The 20,960-nt window shown below is 45.4% G+C and overlaps 1 pseudogene; it reads right to left on the bottom strand.

Moving 5' to 3' along the window:
• Window positions 1–19,283: 19,283 nt before the first annotated feature.
• LOC148094593 (uncharacterized) lies at window positions 19,284–20,488 on the bottom strand (annotated as a pseudogene).
• Window positions 20,489–20,960: the final 472 nt, after the last annotated feature.

The raw sequence follows: 20,960 nt of genomic DNA, 5'->3' as shown, positions 1-20,960 counted from the left end.
GGTAGGCCAGGTTTTTGTGATCGGTCCAGACCACGAAGGGTTAAGTGGTGCCCTCCAGCCAATGCCGCCATTCTTCCAGGGCGAGCTTAATCGCCAGCAGCTCCCGGTCGCCCACATCGTAGTTACGTTCTGCAGGGGTGAGACGACGGGAAAAAAAGGCACAGGGGTGCAGCTTACCCTCCTTCTGTTGGGAAAGGACGGCCCCCACTCCTGAGTCGGATGCGTCGACCTCTACCACGAACTGAAGAGTGGTGTCAGGCTGGACCGCTGAGGCAAACGGTTTCTTGAGCTCCTGAAAGGCTGATTGGGCGGCGTCACTCAACTGAAAAGCAAGCTTGGGAGAGGTTAACTGGGTTAATGGTAAGGCAATCCTGCTGAAGTCCCGTATGAATCTCCTGTAGAAGTTAGCGAAGCCAAGAAAGCGTTGCAACTGGCGACGGTTGTTTGGCTCGGGCCAGTTCACAACAGCCTTGACTTTCACAGGGTCGGGTCGGAGATCTCCACGCTCGATTATGTACCCTAGGAAGGCAACAGTGGGCACATGAAACTCACATTTCTCGCTTTTGACGAACAGCCGGTTCTCCAGAAGGCGTTGCAGTACCAGCCGGACCTGGGTCTCGTGTTCAGCCTGGGAAGAGGAGAAGATCAGAATGTCGTCTAGGTAGACAAACACAAATCTGTTAATAAAGTCCCTTAGAACATCGTTGACCAGAGCCTGGAATACTGCAGGTGCGTTAGTGAGGCCGAACGGCATGACCAGATACTCGAAATGTCCAAGGTGGGTATTGAACGCTGTCTTCCATTCATCGCCGTCTCGAATCCGAACCAGGTGGTAAGCGTTTCTTAAGTCCAGCTTGCTGAATATGGTGGTGCCCTGGAGAAGTTCGAAAGCAGAGGTGAGCAGAGGCAGTGGATATTTATTCCTGACCGTAATGTTATTGAGTCCCCGATAGTCAATACAGGGTCGGAGGGTCTTATCCTTCTTTTCCACAAAGAAGAAACCCGCTGCGACGGGTGAGGAAGAGGCACGGATGATGCCGGCAGCGAGGGATTCCGTTATATATTTCTCCATAGCCTCCCGTTCCGGCAACGAGAGGCTATAAAGGCGGCTGGTCGGTAAGGGAGCTCCTGGCAGCAGGTCTATGGCGCAGTCGTAGGGCCGATGGGGTGGCAGCAACTGGGCTCGGTCCTTCCGAAACACCTCAGCGGGATCGTGGTAAACAGACGGCACATCCGCTAAGTCGGAAGACCGTGGTGGCTCTGGGCCGGTGACCGATGTGTTAGGAGGTAAGGCAGTCTTAAGGCAGGTCATATGACACTCCTCTCCCCAGCCAGTGATGCCTCCTTTCTGCCAATTAATAGTGGGGTTGTGTTGCTGGAGCCAGGGATGCCCGAGAACTAACGGCGTCTGGGTGGAGTGAAAAACAAAAAAGCTAATCTCCTCCGAATGATTGCCAGACAGTGTGAGGGTGAGCGGTTCAGTGATGTGCGTGATGTCGGGGAGGCGCTGCCCTGACAAAGCTGGGAACTGGAGTTCCGTGTTTGTCGACGAGCCCGTAGCCGCTCATCCACCTTAATGCACAAAGACATCAGTTCATCAAAAGCAGTGGGAAGGTCCCGCATAATCAATTCATCTTTCAGATCCTCACGAATGTTATTTAACAGTGTGCTCCTGAGCGCATCCGGTCCCCAGCCGGTTTCTTCTGCCAAAATCCAAAAGTCGATTGAATAGTCTGCCATACTCCGCTTACCTTGCTTGAAGTTAAGGAGGCGGCGCGCCGCAGCCTCAGCTCCAGAGCCTCTGTTAAACACAGTCTTAAATTTAGCCACAAACACCTCAAAAGAAATCCCAGGGTCGGAGTTTAATACCACCTGGGCCCATTTCAAAGCACGATCCCTTAGCATCTGTACAAAGAAAGCAATCTTCGCCCCGTCATTGTTATGGAAGCGCCGCTATTCGCGGAAAATCAATGCGCACTGGGCCAGAAAACCAGAGCACTTTTCCGACTCACCCGTAAAGGGTTCAGGCGAAGGCAGAGGACCGTCAGAGGATGGAGTGGCTGCCGATGAGGGGCTTGCTGTGGCCGCCGCGAGTGTTTCCTGCGGGGCAGGGTGAGGTGGCTGGGGATTCCCCGGCTGTACGCCCCCTGGTGTAGTCAAACGGGAAACAGCTTGGGTTAGTGCGGCGATCTCACCTCGCAGCTGGTGTAACATTTGTTTGTGGCGGGTCAACGCCGCTTCTTGGGAAGCCAGTGCCTGTCCGACGGTATTCTGGTCTGCTGAGTCCATGTTGTGGCTGGATCGTTCTGTCACGGTTAGCGGAGCGGACTCAGGCGCAGACCACAAGGTCCTTCAAATCAAAAGTGAATTTATTTACAGTGTTCTCCACAGTGACATATATATACACACAACGGTGTCTGGGGAAAAGGGGCAGGGGTTCCAGGGTCCGGGAGTGAAAGGGGCAGGAGTCCAGGGAGGGGAGATTCCCATACAGCTCTCGCAAACACACACAGCTCCTCTTCTTTCCTCTACCACTCTTGCTCACGCTCAGTCACAGTGCACAGGGAAACGGGTCCGGGGGGAATCTATACACAGACAGAGAAACAGTTAGTCTCCAGGTTCAGACGTACTCACGACCAAAACTTTGCAGAGTGCAGGACGACTGACGCTGATGGCTCAACGATCCAGCGACGAGTAGAGCAGACTCGCCATCTTAAGTAATGCTCTAATTCTCGTAATCAGCGGCAGGTGTGCTGATCATCCCCAGGTGCGTGGGCCAGGGGCGGGAGCCCATACAGAGCTCCGCCCCGGCAGGAGAAAGAGAGAGGGAGAGGACGAGTGAGAGAAAGAGAGCAGAGGCAAGAGAGGAGAATAAACAAAACAAAACATAGCGCCTGACTTCTGTCAGCTGGTGAGGTGCGGGGACCATAACAGTTGTGTACAACTGGTCCAAGCAGATGCACTTACTGAATTCAAGAGTCAAGTTCTTGCATGAGTTGGACCAATAATACAGACTTGTAATGAATGCTCTTCCTTACCAGTGAGTCCCGAATCTCTTTTGGAATATCCTGTATTGTCTGTGTTTCCAAATCCATGAGGGTTACCTAGACTTGAGTCTCCTTTTATATGAACTCAAGACTCCTCTTTCAGTCCCACCCACATTTAAGTCAATGACATTCAGTCATGAAACCAATGGTTGGCTAACGACTGTAGTAGCGGCCCATTGTATTTTGGTTTCCTCTTTTGTCTCCAGTAGCTGTTGAAGGTTTTGTGCGGCTTCAATCAGAGGCATCTTATTAACACATAAATTAATGATTCCCTGAACTATTCAAAATAAAGACTTCCCCAAATAGGAGCAGTAAGGCAAAAGGAAAACCACAAGTGTTTCCATTTGAGGGGTCTCTATTTGAGATGTTCTGAAAGTGAACCATGTTAACTAAAGTTTGCTTCAAAGTCTCTAATTGCTGTAAACTGAAGCTCTTTTGGAATATTCTGTATTGTCCGTGTTTCCAAGTCCATGAGAGATGCTTGAACATGAGTCTCCTTTTAGATGAACTCAAGACTCAATTTGGCATTGATATTTGACATCACAGCACAGAAGCGAGTCTGTCATTGATATTTGACATCACAACAGAGAGACGAATCTGACATTGATATTTGACATCACAAAAGAGAGAAGCGAGTCTGTCATTGACATTTTACATCACAACAGAGAAGCGAGTCTGGCATTGATATTTGACATCACAACAGAGAAGCGAGTTTGGCATTGATATTTGACATCACACCAGAGACGAATCAGACATTGATATTTGACATCACAACAGAGAGAAGCGAGTCTGGCATTGACATTTGACATCACAGCAGAGAAGCAAGTCTGGCATTGACATTTGACATCACAACAGAGAAGCGAGTCTGGCATTGACATTTGACATCACAACAGAGAAGCGAGTCTGGCATTGACATTTGACATCACAACAGAGAAGCGAGTCTGGCATTGACATTTGACATCACAACAGAGAAGCAAATCTGGCATTGATATTTGACATCACAACAGAGAAGCGAGTTTGGCATTGATATTTGACATCACAACAGAGAAGCGAGTCTGGCATTGATATTTGACATCACAACAGAGAAGCGAGTCTGGCATTGATATTTGACATCACAACAGAGAAGCGAGTTTGGCATTGATATTTGACATCACAACAGAGCAGCGAGTCTGGCATTGATATTTGACATCACAACAGAGCAGCGAGTCTGGCATTGATATTTGACATCACAACAGAGAGAAGCGAGTCTGGCATTGATATTTGACATCACAACAGAGAGGTCAAATCTGGCATTGATATTTGACATCACAACAGAGAGACTGGATGTGATGTCAGAACCCTCTAAATCGTGTAATTTACAGATATTTAATTCCAATGATTTGACTGCATCATTGTGTCTTTGAGTTATGACCCAAACTCTCTTTCAACTTTGTGAATAAATTCACGTCCCCCTGTGACCTCATAATTACACCACAGTTCAGATGGCATGAATGAGTCATGAGGTCACACCAACAGTGACAACATCAGCAGTGACATCACTAAAGTTGCCAGGTGAGTCCATAAATAGAACCCGTGACGTGGAGCAGGTACCGCCGTTTTGGACGATGCCACCACGCAGGTATAGAGATTGACAGACCACGTGACCTTCGCGCATTGCATGCCGGCAACTCGTGGCAAAACAATCCAAGTACCACATCAAACGCAAGCATTTGCAGCACCGCAAAACATTCATTCTCCGGTTCCAATACCTTCTTGCTTTTTCTTTGCCCCTCAAAAAAGTTATGTACAAAACGAAGGAGAACAATGCCGTAGAAAGACAGACTTGATGAAAAGTCAAAGAAAAGATACGAGGAAAAAATCAAAGGAGTGAAATATTTAACCCGGGTTAGACCCTTACGAGCACACAGAGTGGACAAAATACGTTAGCGTGCTGCCCAACTTTCACCACGCTCATATTTATAATCATATGCTTCTTGGAGTGAGTGCATACACTCATGAAGTTTAGTAACTTCAGGTCACTGCAACAAGCCCAGGTACAGCTTACCGACGGATGGGTACAGGACCATGAAATGCACCGTGTAAGTTTACCAGTCTCACAAATCGTCTTCATAAATACACATTCGTTAACCGTTTATTAATAGGACCTTTAAGCTAAACGGTAATTAATTAGTAGTGGAAATAATTTCTGGTACGTGTTACAGAAATGTAGCAGTGACAATAATACTGTATGCTGTAATCGTACTGGGCAATTAGTGATACAAAAAAAACTGTTTTATCCCGTGAATAAAAGTATATGTTTTTGTCAATGTACCATGGTAATAACAGAAGCGAAACGCAATATTGTGTCAGGACAATTCACTATTTATGCACAATAAACAAAGGAGCATAGCGCGACAATTTCTGTTCAGCGCCAGACTTGCTTGTAACCTATATCACCAATTATGTTATGAAAAATGACGTATTAACTACTACAAAACACTGACCTTTGTGGAAATGTTTGGAGCAGACTAACCTGTGAGCTGGATGTTCTGGGACGTTATATTTGGTCTTTGAATGGCTGTAATCCAGGCCATCCGTCGCCTCTTTTTACTTCAGAAACATGGCTCGAATAATTTCTCTTCAACGACGTAATCCGATAAAAAAACGATCTCTTTACCCGTCGGCTTCCCGTGGCTGTCATGCGACCGGCTATTGCAGTTAATAATACAACCGCTTCTTGACAGTTTTTTGTGTTTCTTTTTATCGCTGTGTGACTGATTTCAATTGAAAGCCTGCGTGCGCTAGTACCTCTTGCCACGAGTTCCCAGAATTCTTTGCGGTTTTACCCTTGAATGACGTCACATTTTCAATCTCTATAGACGCAAACGTGCTTCTCGCCCTGTTCGCAGACGCAGGAGAGCCCACAAGGCCTCGGGTGTCCGCAGACGTGGGAGAAGATACGGTCGCAGACATTAGTCAATCTCAATAAACATGTAGGATGAACATCAAAATGTTGTCCAATCAAGTTTTTTTTAGATAATATATGTTGTTGTTGTTTTGTGTTTTTTATCAATGTTGTGAAAAAAGTTAAGCTTAGTAAGCCATCAAGCACTGATTACTCGTAGAAGAGCACCAATAGGAGACAGAACTAATTGATCCTTCAAAACCGTTCAACTTAGAAAAACCATTCAAACACCGTTAGATTCCTCTTCTTTTGGACATGACTGCTTCTATTTTTCTCATTTTTAACATTTATATTTTTAATTTTATTCAACTTTATTCAACAAAAATTTCCCATGTATTTCAATGGGAGAGTCTTCAAATTTTCATTCAACTTACTCATTTTTCAAATCTAACTACTTCCACATACATTGACATAGAGCCACCATTCAAACTTTAAAACGAAGCCAAGACATTCAACTATTCAACTTGTATTTATCTTTTCAATATCTGTCATACTTTTTCTTCAGTTCCAGTTTAAGTTTCATCCTTTTTTTCAGCCGTTTCAGAGTTTATAATGGGTGTGTATGGGACGGAATGTTGGCGCTAGAGTGAGACAGCTCAACTGCTAGAGTGAGAGGAGGGGGGAATTAATCTTAAAATCTTTTCTTAAAACTGCTGCTGTGTCCGCAGCGTTTGCTCTACAGCTATGATGTTACCCTCAAAACGTAGCCATCGCTGTCCTCTTTCATCTAATGTGTTTATTATTGTAATAGGTGTTATGGTTCTTTCATAAATGTCACCAATGCACAGCCTCCTCCCTCCAACTCTTCCATAGACTCTAATGTTAAAAAGGCTCGGAAAGTTTGTCTGAAAATCTAAAGTACAGGCTGTCTTTACAATGTCACCACGTCCATATAATAAACTCCACAGGCATCAAACCTGAGAATTTGGTAGACTAGACATTGCTGCCGCTCACGGTGAAAGAACTTTGTCAATACGACTTGTATTTTTCATTTAGGAACGATTTGTTTTGGGCTGACGTTTCTGTTCATTTAAAGCAGCAAAAGTGAGGCACATATCTGTGTGCGTGTGTATGGAGCCATTGGGTGCAGTCACTATAGCAACCAGGCTCACACCTGCCTGCTTAACGAGCTCTCTCTCACTCTGCCAAGATTCATCTTAAACACTTCTCTTTCAACTGCTGCTGTGTCTACAGTGTTTGCTCTACAGCCATCATTTTACCCTCAAAACGTCGCCATCGTTGTTCTCTTTCCAACACTGTGTCTTTCAAAGCTCAGACATTTAAAATTTTTAAACTGTGTGGATCCAAGTGGAGGGATCACATTTTAGTCATTCAGTGATTCAAAGAATATGAACTTTTAATATTCATTCAGATGTTTTCTGACTCTAAATTGTGTTTTCTCATTTCTTATGTTTTTCTCATTTACAATTAAAACATTTTCAGCTGTTTTCCAACTTCTTCTGTGTGGATGTCAGCTTTTAGCAGTTCAGCACTTTTGTTTTCAGGCGAAAATTTCTGTATTTTTGATCTCATTCAACATTTTTAACTTAAAATTCAGCAATTAATTCATTTCAGTGCATACATTCAGATTCAAGCATTCACACTGCAGTTTCTTCAGGAAATGCACTTTCTAGTTAGAAGGTGTTATTATTCAGTCTGATAATGGATTTTAACATGCCTGACCAATGATTGTGGAGCACGTCCATGTAGGATCTTATAAATACAACGAGCAAACATAAATGTTTTAAAATGTTCAAAACTTAATATATTATATTTCTGAAGTATGACGGAAGGAAAAAGTTTCATATTTTTAAAAATATCCAATTTCATATGATCAAATTTATGTCAAAAAGATCATATTTATTCCTCCTATGTCATGTGTGAGTACTGTACTGTAAATGTCATATATATCAGATGATACTGATAACCTAATGCTAATAACTATGCAGAGGTCTCTAGGCCTCGACTTTTATGGAGCATGTGAAGTTTGGGGCAGAGTGGACAAAGAAAAGTTTCTCAGCAGGTTCAACAGGTTGCTACAACACAGGCCGATGAAGTATTGCACTCACTCATCCAAACTGGCAAACATGTAACATACACCCTAAGACTGATCCTGCTTTTTACTCCTTTGCTATGATTTAATTTGATATTATGTAGCCTTGGAGACAGTTTGCATAGATTAGAATGTTAGATTCCTGTGATGTCATCAATGCCCGATGTTTTGTTTTAATGTCTTGTGATAGTTCTAAGTGCAGACAAAGTCAGAGTTCAAGTGAGTTTAGTCCAATTTTGATCCAGTTTCTGACATGTGGTCAAAATCTTGGCCGACCTTTACCACACCACGTGCTGTGGGTGTGCGTAAATATCTAGGTGAGTAAAGTCTCCTTTACCTGTTAAATTCATCTTCATTTGGGGCTTTTACTTCAGGTGTTTTGATTCAGTAGTAACCAAGTGATCTTTGTACAAACTGCAGACCGCCACACTGATCCCTGGTTCCTCAGGATAGAGGACAGGACGTCAGATGGGCGAATCAAGAGCTCCAAACAGAAAGATTGTGCCACAGAAAGACTGGAAAAAGCTTCCCAAAGAAGCAAGGACAGCAAAAGTCCGGTTGGCCTCAGCCATCTTGTCTTGGAGAAGTGTAAGTGAGACATTCAGAGATTTTTTGTTTTATAGTTATTGATCATCTGTAGGCCTGTGTGGAGTTCAGAGGTCTAATTGGTTTTGGTTTTTGCAGCTGCTTTCAGAAAGAAGAGCAGCAAAGGAAAGTCAAGCAGCGATGGAACAAAACAACCACGCAGTAAAAAGAGCAAGACATCAAGCTCACAGGAGGAGGCCAGCTGCTCCGTCTATGAGTCAGATACACACAGCACATACAAAAGTCACACTAAAGGTAAGAAGTACATAGGTAAGTTCACACCACACCTGCAGTGATAGAGCCTCTTTCCCAAGCTCTCAGAGTTTAGCTGGTATCCATCTGCTAATCACTAGGAAGCTTCTAACAAAGACTGTATGAATGTGTACATTGAGGCAAAGTCAGCTTTCCTACATACAACTAATCACAACCCCTGTGTTTGTTTTGTCTCTCTGTAGAGGACTTTGAAGAAAAATACGAAGAGCAGGATAAGCTGATATTATCTCTGTTGGCATACAGTATGATGTCATATAAGCGGATGTCATATATGATGTCACCACCATAAAAAGAGGTGGACCTTGCTCGCATCCTCTGTAGCTGTACGCCTATATGACATCATACTGTATGCCTATATGACATCGTACTGTATGCCTATATGACATCATACTGTATGCATATACAATATCAAGCTGTCTCGTTCCAGGACTTCAAGCTGAGTGCATACATGAGACAAGGCTGTATGACATATATGACATCATACTTTAAGACATATGACATCAAGCTGTAAGACTTATAAGACATGAAGCTTGTCAGGGTTATATTGTTGATTGTCATATATGCTTAGAGTTTTATAGTCAATGTCATGTTGGTAGAGGGTTGATCCTTAGGAGTCTGCAGAGACTTTGTGTGCATTCCAGAGTGTTCTGGTATTCACACCCACATCTTGGGAGCATGGGAGAGGTCGTACCTGCTCTTATTGTTTTGTGGTAGGATGAACGTATCTATATCTGTTTTAGTCTAAGTGCCTTTTGTTTAGATGAACTGCTGGACTTCCAGCCCAACGCACAACGCACAGGCAAGGTACTCTTTGTTTGTATGTATACGTCATGTTAATGAACCTATGTATATTCATGTAACCTCAATAAAAGAGCAGTGTTACGAGGGAGCGGATGAGAGCGACTGGGATCAAGCGAAGGAACGGCGTTTGTCCAGTTCTCTCCCGTGCACGAGAAACATGAAGAACTTTGCCTACTCGTGTCTTGCTTTGCTGTGTAGTTAAATTGTCTTGAAAGTTTCAGCGAATAGGTTTGAGCTAGAAACCTATCAAAGTTGCATGTCATACATGACATCAACCTGTATGCCTTTATATGACATCATACTTTATGCCTATATTACATGAAGCTGTATGCCTTTATATAACATCATACCGTATGCATCGATGACATCAATCTGTAAGACTTAGATGACATCAAGCTCTTTGCCATGAATGACATCATACTGTATGCCTTATATGACATCATACTGAATGCCTTATATGACATCAATATGAATGCATATACGATATCAAGCTGTCTCGTTCCTGGACTTCAAGGTGGGACAGCTGTGGCAGTGGGGAGGTGGAAGCTGGGCTGGGAAAATGAAACTATGAAGAGACCAGGACATTGGTTTCAGGTGAAGGGGACAGGTGGGGGGCAAGGCCCAGATGAGGTCGAGGTGCGGGGAGGCAGGCAGGTGAGTTTCAGGCTAGTTGGCAATGCTGTACCAGCAGCTGGTGGCCCAGGTCCAGAAAAGCGGGGATGACTGAGGCGAGAACCCGAGCCCCGGCTCCGACAGTCTCGGTCGTTGTGTCTTTGGGCAAGACACTTCACCTGTTGCCTATTGGTGGTGGTCAGAGGGCCCGGTGGCGCCAGTGTCCGACAGCCTCGCCTCTGTCAGTGCAACCCAGGGCAGCTGTGGCTACAATGTAGCTGCCATCACCAGTGTGTGAATGTGTGGATGACTAGATGTGTAAAGCGCTTTGGGGTCCTTAGGGACTAGTAAAGCGCTAAATAAATACAGGCAATTTACCAATAAGTTTTATGTATTCCATGACATCAAGCTTTATGTCATAAATGATATAAAGCTGTGTGCCATGCGTGATATCAAACTGTATGCCATTAATATAATTAAGCTGTATGCACATATGACATGTTTTCTTCATGATCCTGGTGTTTCCCAGTTTTTTGTGTTTGTGTTCTATTTCCGGGTTATTGGTTGTTCATGGTTTTGTTCTTTTGATGTTATTTGTTGTTCTTGTTTCTAGTTTAAGTCTCTGTCTTCGTTGTGTTCCATGTGTCATATTTTTTCAGTTTGTCTCTCAGTGTCAAGTGCACGTGTTTGTGAATTGTCCCAGTCCTACATGCAGAGTCTAGTTTTGCTTCCCCTCATCTTGTTATGTATAATTATCCCAGCTGTGTCTTCCTCCTGTTTCTCATTCCCTGATTGCTCCTGTGTGGATAGAAGCCCTGTGTTTTCTCCTGCTTGCTACTAGTCCATCTGTGTAACCTTAACCATTAAGCAGTTCAGCTGCACCAGTCCACAAAGTCCTGAGTCAGTCCTCTGTACTCTTTGTCGTCCCCATCAGTGATGAGGCCGACTACTGCAGAGTCATCAGAGAACTTCTGCAGGAAGCACTGGGTGGAGCTGTGGGAGAAGTCTGCAGTGTAGATGGTGAAGAGGAACGGAGCCAGAACCGTTCCCTGTGGGGCCCCAGTACTGCAGACGACCCTGTCCGACACACAGCCCTGAGTACCCTCCTGTGGTCGGTCGGTGAGGTAGTCCAAAATCCAGGTAGTAATATGACATGAAGCTGAATGCATATATGACATCATACTGTATGGCTATATGACATCATACCACAAGGCTTATATGACATCAAGCTGTATGCACATATGACATGTTTTCGTCATGATCCTGGTGTTTCCCAGTTTTTTGTGTTTGTGTTCTATTTCTGGATTATTGGTTGTTCATGGTTTTGTTCTTTTGATGTTATTTGTTGTTCTTGTTTCTAGTTTAAGTAGCCTGCCCACAGGCTTAGAGTCCACATGAATTCCTTACCATGAATAATTTTCTCTGGATTTTAGGGACCAAATCAGCTGCTGTAAACTGGCAGGACTTTAATGCCACCACAGCAGATTGCGTCACAGTTTTGCAGCTGGGTGCGGTGATGGATTGGCTGGTACGTCACATCATCCCTAAGCTGAATGTTAATTCTTTAACCTGTCGCATTACAAGGCTTGAAAATTCGGTGTTGTTTTCGGTGTTGATCTTCTCTCTCGCTCTTGACGAAGGCGGTCGCACTTTACTCCTCCTCCTCCTCCTCTCCCTTATCTTCCCTGCTTAGCCTCTTGTGTCCTTGTCTTGTCTTGTGTTTTTACTTACTTTTTCCTGGAACACTCTCTCACGGTCTGTTCTCTAAAACCTAAAAGAGGAATTCTGGATTCAATTCAATTCAATTTCAATTCAATTTTATTTATATAGCGCCAAATCACAACAAAAGTCGCCTCATGGCGCTTCATAGATACAGAGAAAAACCCAACAATCATATGACCCCCTATGAGCAAGCACTTTGGCGACAGTGGGAAGGAAAAACTCCCTTTTAACAGGAAGAAACCTCCGGCAGAACCAGGCTCAGGGAGGGGCGGGGCCATCTGCTGTGATTGGTTGGGGTGAGAGAAGGAAGACAGGATAAAGACATGCTGTGGAAGAGAGACAGAGGTTAATAACAGATATGATTCAATGCAGAGAGGTCTGTTAACACATAGTGAGTGAGAAAGGTGACTGGAAAGGAAAAACTCAATGCATCATGGGAATCCCCGGCAGCCTACATCTATTGCAGCATCACTAAGGGAGGATTCAGGGTCACCTGGTCCAGCCCTAACTATATGCTTTAGCAAAAAGGAAAGTTTGAAGCCTAATCTTGAAAGTAGAGATAGTGTCTGTCTCCTGAATCCAAACTGGAAGCTGGTTCCACAGAAGAGGGGCCTGAAAACTGAAGGCTCTCCCTCCCATTCTACTTTTAAATACTCTAGGAACAACAAGTAGGCCTGCAGAGCGAGAGCGAAGTGCTCTAATAGGGTGATATGGTACTACAAGGTCATTAAGATAAGATGGGGCCTGATTATTTAAGACCTTGTATGTGAGGAGCAGGATTTTGAATTCAATTCTGGATTTAACAGGAAGCCAAAACAGGAGAAATCTGCTCTCTCTTTCTAGTCCCTGTCAGGACTCTTGCTGCAGCATTTTGGATTAGCTGAAGGCTTTTCAGTGAGTTTTTAGGACTTACTGATAATAATGAATTGCAGTCGTCCAGCCTGGAAGTAATAAATGCATGAACTAGTTTTTCAGCGTCACTCTGAGACAGGATATTTCTAATTTTAGAGATGTTGCACAAATGGAAGAACACAGTCTTACATATTTGTTTAATATGTGCGTTGAAGGACATGTCCTGGTCAAAAATGACTCCAAGGTTCCTCACAGTGTTACTGGAGGCCAAGGTAATGCCATCCAGAGTAAGAATCTGGTTAGATACCATATTTCTAAGATTTTCAGCGCCGAGTACAATAACCTCAGTTTGATCTGAATTAAGAAGCAGAAAGTTAGCGGCCATCCAGGTCATCGTAGTCAAAGGAGCTTGCAAAGAAAAGCGTCTGGACTTCTTTAAGTTACTTGAAGACGTTTCACCTTCATCCGAGAAGCTTCTTCAGTTCTAAGGTCAAATGGTGGAGAGTCCCAGATATAAACCTAGTGGGAGTTTCCCCCCACAGAGGGACAAAAGGACCCCCTGATGATCCTCTAATCGCCTGCGCCAAGGTGTGAAACTGGGTGTGGGTCCCAATCAGCCAGAGTTTCGGGTAAATTCATTGTGAAACCTGGCCCCACCTTATCATGTGATTTCCTGAGGTCAGATGGTCCAGGATGTGAGTGGGCGTTAAGGCGTCTGGGGAGGGAACTCAAAACTGGATTATAGATGGCAGAGAGTTGGTGTCGTAAACCACCGCCTCTGTTCAAAGATGGTCGCTCACAGTGGACATAGATGGCTTCTTTCACTCCTCTTTCAAACCATCTGTCCTCTCTGTCCAAAATGTGAACATTGGCATCCTCAAAAGAGTGACCTTTGACCTTTAGATGCAGATGGACAGCTGAGTCTTGTCCTGTGGAGGTGGCTCTTCTGTGTTGTGCCATGCGCTTGTGAAGTGGCTGTTTGGTCTCTCCAATGTAGAGGTCTGGGCATTCCTCGCTGCACTGTACGGCATACACCACATTGTTAAGTCTGTGTTTTGGCGTTTTGTCTTTCGGGTGAACCAGTTTTTTTCTGAGTGTGTTGCTGGGTCTGAAGTACACCGGGATGTCATTGGAGAAAACCCTCCTGAGTTTTTCTGATACACCGGCTACATAGGGGATGACAATGTTGTTGCGTCTGTCCTTCTTATCCTCCCTCACTGGTGTCTGATCTTCTTTTCTGTGCCTCTTTGCTGACTTTAAGAATGCCCATTTAGGATAGCCGCACGTTTTGAGTGCTTTCTTTACATGTGTGTGTTCCTTCTTTTTCCCTTCAGGCTTAGAGGGAACATGTTCTGCCCGGTGGTGTAGGGTCCTAATTACTCCAAGTTTGTGTTCCAGAGGGTGATGGGAGTCAAACAGGAGGTAATGGTCCGTGTGTGTGGGCTTCCGGTAAACTTCGATGTTGAGGTTGCCATTCTCTTCAATGTGCACAGCGCAGTCCAGGAAAGGCAAACAGTCGTCCTTTGTGTCTTCCCTGGTGAACTTGATGTTTTTATCCACAGCGTTGATGTGCGCAGTGAAGGATTCCACTTCTTGTGTCTTGATTTTGACCCAGGTGTCGTCTACATATCTGTACCAGTGGCTGGGTACTCTTCCTTTGAAAGATCCAAGAGCCTTCCTTTCCACTTCCTCCATGTAAAGTTTGGCTACAATAGTGACACGGGGGAGCCCATGGCACAGCCATGTTTTTGTCTGTAAAAGCCTTCGTTGTATTTGAAATATGTAGTGGTGAGGCAGAGGTCTAACAGTGTGCAGATCTGATCGGGTGTGAAGTTGGTCCTGTCCTCCAAGGAGCCGTCTTCTTGTAGTCGTTTTCTGACAGTCTCCACTGCCTCCGTGGTGGGTATGCACGTGAAGAGAGAGACTACATCAAAGGACACCATGGTTTCATCTGGATCCAGGGTAAGTTTCTGGACCTTCAGTGAAGTTGGTGGAGTTCTTGATGTGGTGTGGGGTGTTCCCCACGAGAGGAGCAAGGATGGTAGCAAGGTGTTTTGCAATGTTATAAGTGGCTGAGTTTATGCTACTGACTATGGGTCTAAGTGGGACAGCTTCCTTGTGGATTTTAGGAAGTCCGTAAATGCAGGGTATGGCATCCCCTGGGTAAAGGCGGTGATATGTAAGGCGGTCAATGATTTTGTCCTTTTCCAAGTCTTGAAGGCAAGCTATAACTTTCTTTTTGTAGCTGCTGGTGGGGTCTCGCTTTAAGGCTTCGTAGGTATTGTTGTCACTGAGGAGAGTAGTGATCTTTGTATGGTAATCTGTAGTGTTTAGGACCACGGTGCATCTTCCCTTATCAGCTGGTAAAACAGTGATGTTGTGGTCTTTGCTCAAGGAAGCGACGGCCTTCTTTTCCTGTATTGTGAGGTTGGACGGAGGGACTTTGGCACTGGAGAGTGCCAAAGTCTCCAGTGCCACCATTTGACCTTAGAACTGAAGAAGCTTCTCGGATGAGAGGTGAAACGTCTTCAAGTAACTTAAAGAAGTCCAGACGCTTTTCTTTGCAAGCTCCTTTGACTACGATGACCTGGATGACTGAGAACCTTCACAGACATCAGTTTTCTTAGTTTTTCACTTTTTTTTTTCTTTTTTTTTTTAAGTAAATGCCAAGCATGAACCTTAACGCACTAAAGAGCCATAAAACTGGATTAAGTAACAGAAACATCTACATATCATGACTCAAAATAGCAATGCAACAAGGCAGCATCAAACAGGTTTTACCAAAACATTTCACTTCAGATCAAGCCTGGTTGTGTGAAAATCATTAGTCCATCTTTTGTTGCTCCAGCCAGACGTAACTCTGGGGCAACGTCTGGGCCTGAGATTGTAATGTCCACCAGCAGCTGGGTGCTGGACAGCTCTGGGTGAAAGACTGTCTGAAACAGCTCCCACACCAGAAGAAGAGTCAATGTCCGGTAAATCAAAGGGGAGTGGCTCAGAGTCAATGTCAGTGTCTGCAGGAGGGCCAGGGTGGGCCTGAGAGTCAGAGTTCAGATCCTCTGCGGTCTCTCTCCCAGCAGGCGATGAAACAGAATGTTCTTTGGAAGTGAGAGAGTCCCAGGTATGGAACGGTTGCATGTTCACAACATGATAAACATCTGCATCCACACCAGAGTCCACCCAAGTGAGCCTGTAATTAACATCACTGAGTCTCTGAGATACACACAATGGTCCCTCAAACAGTGGTGCAAGTTTAGCAGTAAAGTTAGACTGAGCGTCTGACCTGGGGTGCGTCTTAAATCTCACAAGGTCACCAACACGAAATGTGGCATGTCGATGTCTCAAGTCATAGTAATGTTTTTGTCTGTCATGGCTATAGTCCAGAGCTGCTTTGGCGTGGTCGTGAGCTTCCTGCAGGGAGGCTCTCAGAGTCTCAGGGTAAGGCACACCCGGTTCATCAACACCTGCAGTAGAAGGCTGAGTGATAAGGTCAAGCGGGGTGTCTAACTCACGACCATAAAGCATCATGGCAGGAGTCATACCTGTACTGTCATGGGGGGCGGTACGCAGAGCAAAGCAAATCTGAGGGAGAAACCTGTCCCATGATGTGTGCTTATCACCTACATAAGCGCGGATTGCAGTTTTCAGAGTCCGGTTGACGCGTTCAGTAGCATTTGTCTGAGGGTGATATGCCGTAGTGAGTCTGTGCACCGAGCCTAAGGCAAAAACAACATGTTCAAAAAGCTCCCTCACAAAAGGAGACCCTCTGTCAGAAATCAGGTAAGTGGGTGTACCATGTCTAGCAAAAATGTCAGTAACGAATTTACCAGCTGCTACCTGAGATGTAGCTTCTTTGACAGCGCTGGCTTCAACCCATTTAGTCAAATAGTCAACAAACACGATCAAATAAGCATTACCAGTGGGGGTGCGGGGAAGTGGCCCAACAAAATCCACACCCACATACTCCCAGGGTTTCTGGGGGACAATGGGAACCATAAGACCAGCTGCTTTTTTCTGACTTGGCTTGGTGAGTTGGCACACTGAGCATGAAATCACATAGCGTTTCACATCAGCTGCCATTTTGGGCCAGAAAAACTTAGAAAATGTCTTAGAAACACCCAAGTGACCTGCTGTGGGGTGGTCGTGGTAATAGTCCAGCAAGGTGCCTCTCATGGAAGTAGGGGCAAACAGTTTCAGCTCTTTCAAAGGGTGCAAAGCACATGTGGATTTGGGGTCTCTGTAATACAAAAGAGAGTCATACACAACATACTGTAACAAGGTGGCATTGTCCGAGCTGTTCAGAGAGTCTGCTTCAGTGTCTCTGAGGAGTGGACCTGTGACATGATCGTCTAACTGCAGCTGTCTCAATTGTGAACGGTCAGCCAGAATGACAGGGGGCAGAGTACGAATGTCCAGGCTGCCATGACAGCATGATCTGGTAAAAGATCAGTCGGCCTGTCACAGGTCAGAGGCAAAGGGTTGCGTGATAGTGCGTCGGGAACTTTGTTTTGTGCACCAGGTTTGTGCACTATTGTGAAATCAAAGTCCTGCAAACGAAGTGACCAGCGGGCGAGTCGGCCCGTTGGGTTTTGACGAGACATGAGCCACCTGAGACTGTTGTGGTCAGTGAAGATGGTAACATGAACACCTTCAACATATGGGCGGAGGTGTTCCAGAGCCCATATCACAGCAAGGCACTCCTTCTCTGAAGTGCAGTAGGGGAGTTCAGCTTTGTGAAGGGAGCGACTAGCAAAAGCCACAACATACTCACGACCCTTGTCATCCTTTTGTATCAACGCTGCCCCGAGACCAATGTCACACGCATCTGCGTGAATGAAAAAGGGACGGGTGAAGTCCGGAAATGACAGGACCGGGGCTGATGTGACATGGTCTTTCAAAGTGTCCATGGCACTTTGACAGCTGTCGTCCCAGCGGAAAGCATTGTCCTTTCTGGTGATGGCGTGAAGAGGTTCGGCATGGCGGGCATAATTCTGAATGAAGCGCCGATAATAGCCAGTCAAGCCAAGGAACTGACGGACGTGTTTCACCGAGGTTGGGGTATCAAACTCCTTAACCGCCTTTACTTTGTCTGGATCGGGCTTAACACCTGATGATGTGATGCAGTACCCGAGAAAGGTGAATTCATCGAGGCAGAATTGGCACTTTTTGAGCTTCAATGACAAGCCAGCAGCTTGGAGTCTGCCCAGCACCTCCTCAAGATCCACCAAGTGCTGTTCAAAGGTAGGTGAGGCGATAACAATGTCATCCAGGTAGACTGCGCACGTTTTGTAAATGAGGCCAGCAAGCACAGAGTTCATGAGTCTCTGAAAAGTTGCAGGTGCGTTGCAGAGCCCAAAGGGCAGCACCCGAAACTGGAAGAGACCGCAGTGAGAGATGAAGGCAGTTTTAGGCTTCGAGTCCTCTGCTACAGCAACCTGCCAATAGCCTCGCGCTAAGTCCAATGTCAAGACAAACTTTCCCCGTGCCAGAAAGTCCAAAGACTCATCTACACGAGGCAGGGGATAAGAGTCTTTTCGGGTAATTTGGTTGAGCCCTCGAAAGTCCACACAAAACCTTGGTTCCGCGGCCGCTCTATTTACAATGACTACAGGAGCTGCCCAAGGGCTTGTGGAAGGTTCAATGATGTTGTCCTTCAACATTTGTTGCACTTGTTCTTCAGTCACACTTTTCTTAGCAGGTGACGTGCAGTAGGGTGGGAGATTGACGGGTGTTGCATTGCCAGTCTCTATGGCGTGCTCATAGAGAGCCGTTCGACCAAGTTGACCATCAAACAAGGAGCTAAACTTGCTGAGCAGATTGAGTAAAGCATCCTTGTTGTTCTCTGAGAGACTTGCTTCAGACAGTTTGGCTGTTAAGTCTGAGCGAATCAAGTCCAAAGGCATTAGTGTTCCAAGTGAATGTGAGTAATCATTTTGAAGGTCCTCTTCATCGTCTGCGAGTGGGCAGGGGATGTCCTCAATGTAGACTGTTTTAGATTAGTGAATAGAAACAGAAGCTCTTGCCATAAAATCCATTCCCAGAATGAAAGGAGAGGGCAAATCTGGTATTATTGCAAAACGCTGGTAAAAGTTCTTGTTCATGAATCCAACATTGAGCCAAATAACACCCTCAGGGATACAGGGAGCATTATTGGCGAGGTTAACTGCAGGACCATTCCACTTACTTGTGTTTCTAGAGTAAGAGTCATTTACTCGAATGAGATCTGTTCGTACAGCCGAGAGGGAAGCACCCGTGTCGAGGGTAGCATCCACAGATGAAGCATTGAAGTTCACTTTCGTTCTTAGCGGGGTATTCCAGTGGACTTGTGAAAAATTGTCTTCCAAGTGTCCAAGACTGTGTCCACCCTGTAGTGAATCGGGCGTGTGAGGCTCCGTTAGTAACTGGGGGAAGGTTGGCCTCTGTGAAATGTCCTCCCCCCCTGTAGTTTCCCAACTGCCTGTATTGTGGCTGGGATGTGGTGCTGCTTAATTCCACCTTTTCATGGCCAGGGTCAGAGGGGCCAGGTGCCGGCAATGGCTGGACTGGGCCATGCCTAGCGGTGTTTGAGGCTCGTTGTGGCAAATGAGGTTGGGTGTTACAGTTTGGGCAGGTGCGTGTAGTGAACCCTGGCTGAGAGCATTTGAAGCAGTAAGGTTCAGGCTTATAGTTGTCTTTGCCACATAAAGCAGGCAGTGGTCTTTGTGGTCCAAGCACTGAGTGAAGCTCATGAGCACGTAGCAGCAGGTCCATTACAGAAGTGACATTAGCGCCATACAGGGCAACTCTGTATTTTTCAAGAGCATGTTTACTAATCAGGTCGATTCTGTCTTTTTCAGGTGGAGGACTCTTCAGTTTGTCAAACTCACTCAACATGTGAGCAACAAAGGTTGGGAGCGGTTCGTCCTGAGCCTGAACACGATCCAAAATTCCTCTCAGGATGCGTTCTTGATTGTCGGAGGGCAGAAAAACTGTCTTAAACAGTTGACAGAATTGAGCCCATGATGTGATGTGGGAGCTCAATGCCTTGAACCATTTCCCGGGCTCTTTTGCAAGAAAGTGTGGAAGTTCGTTTAGCAATTGCCCATCGGTTAGGTTCAATGAGGCTTTGTATGTGCCAACTGCATTTAACCAGTCCTCAGGTTGCACTTTGCCGTCCCCAGCATACACAGGAGGCTCCAGTTTGGCGTGATGTAAAGCTGCCGCAATCACTCTGGAAGTGCTGCTGAGCTCGAGTGAGTGAGATGGGAGGAAAGGATTTGTAGGTTGAAATGGGTTGCTGGGCAGGAACGGATTGGTATTGTTGGTGGGTTCAGTTTTGTCCCTTGCAGGAACATGAGGTGTCGATGTGGCCATTGGGAAAACAGGAGACTGTGGGACTGCAGGAGGGGGAGAGTTCCCCGTTGTGAGTTGATCCCACTGCTTTAGTAAACTCTGCTGTATGTTCAGTGAGTCACGTAAACAATCACTAAGCTTATTCACCTCAGTTCTTAACTCCACCACTTGTTGGCTAAGGCTAGGAGTCACATTTTCAACTATCTGGCACATAGGTAACGTGGTAAGTTCCATGTCTGAGTCAGAGTCATCTGGGTAGTGTGCCATTGCGATTTCAAAAAAAATTAAGCCGTTCCAGGGCACAGCGCAGTTATTGATATAGCAGTAAAAGAGTCAGCTAGGTCAGACTAGAAAGACAAAACTGCAAAAATGCCATTCAAGATTAAATTTAGAAAAACCACAAATAAAATTTCGCCCAACAACTGAAATTAGCCTGTAGTGATCAGAACCATGTTATTACAATAGCATGTCTGCAACACTAGAGCTCAATGCAAGATTAGTTTTAAATCGTTTCGTTATACTGAGCCGAAGACCAGCACCAACGGTTGTAGTCGGCCAAGTTATCACTTACATGTGCTACAGTCAGTCTAGTCTCAGCAGAGGGAAAAGGGAATGAAAAGCCAGCAGAAATGTTTATGTCCAGGCTCTCCACAGAAGAATTAATCCTTAGAAGACGAGACCAACAGCACGTCCAAATAACAGATCCACAGAGTCCATTCGCGTCGCGGAGTCAGCTTCT

This window comes from Neolamprologus brichardi, unplaced genomic scaffold (genome assembly GCF_056152115.1).
Source record: "Neolamprologus brichardi isolate AB-2024 unplaced genomic scaffold, ASM5615211v1 NODE_ptg000033l+_length_6344489_cov_1, whole genome shotgun sequence".
NCBI lineage: Eukaryota > Metazoa > Chordata > Actinopteri > Cichliformes > Cichlidae > Neolamprologus > Neolamprologus brichardi.
This window is presented reverse-complemented; position numbering and strand designations above follow the sequence as displayed.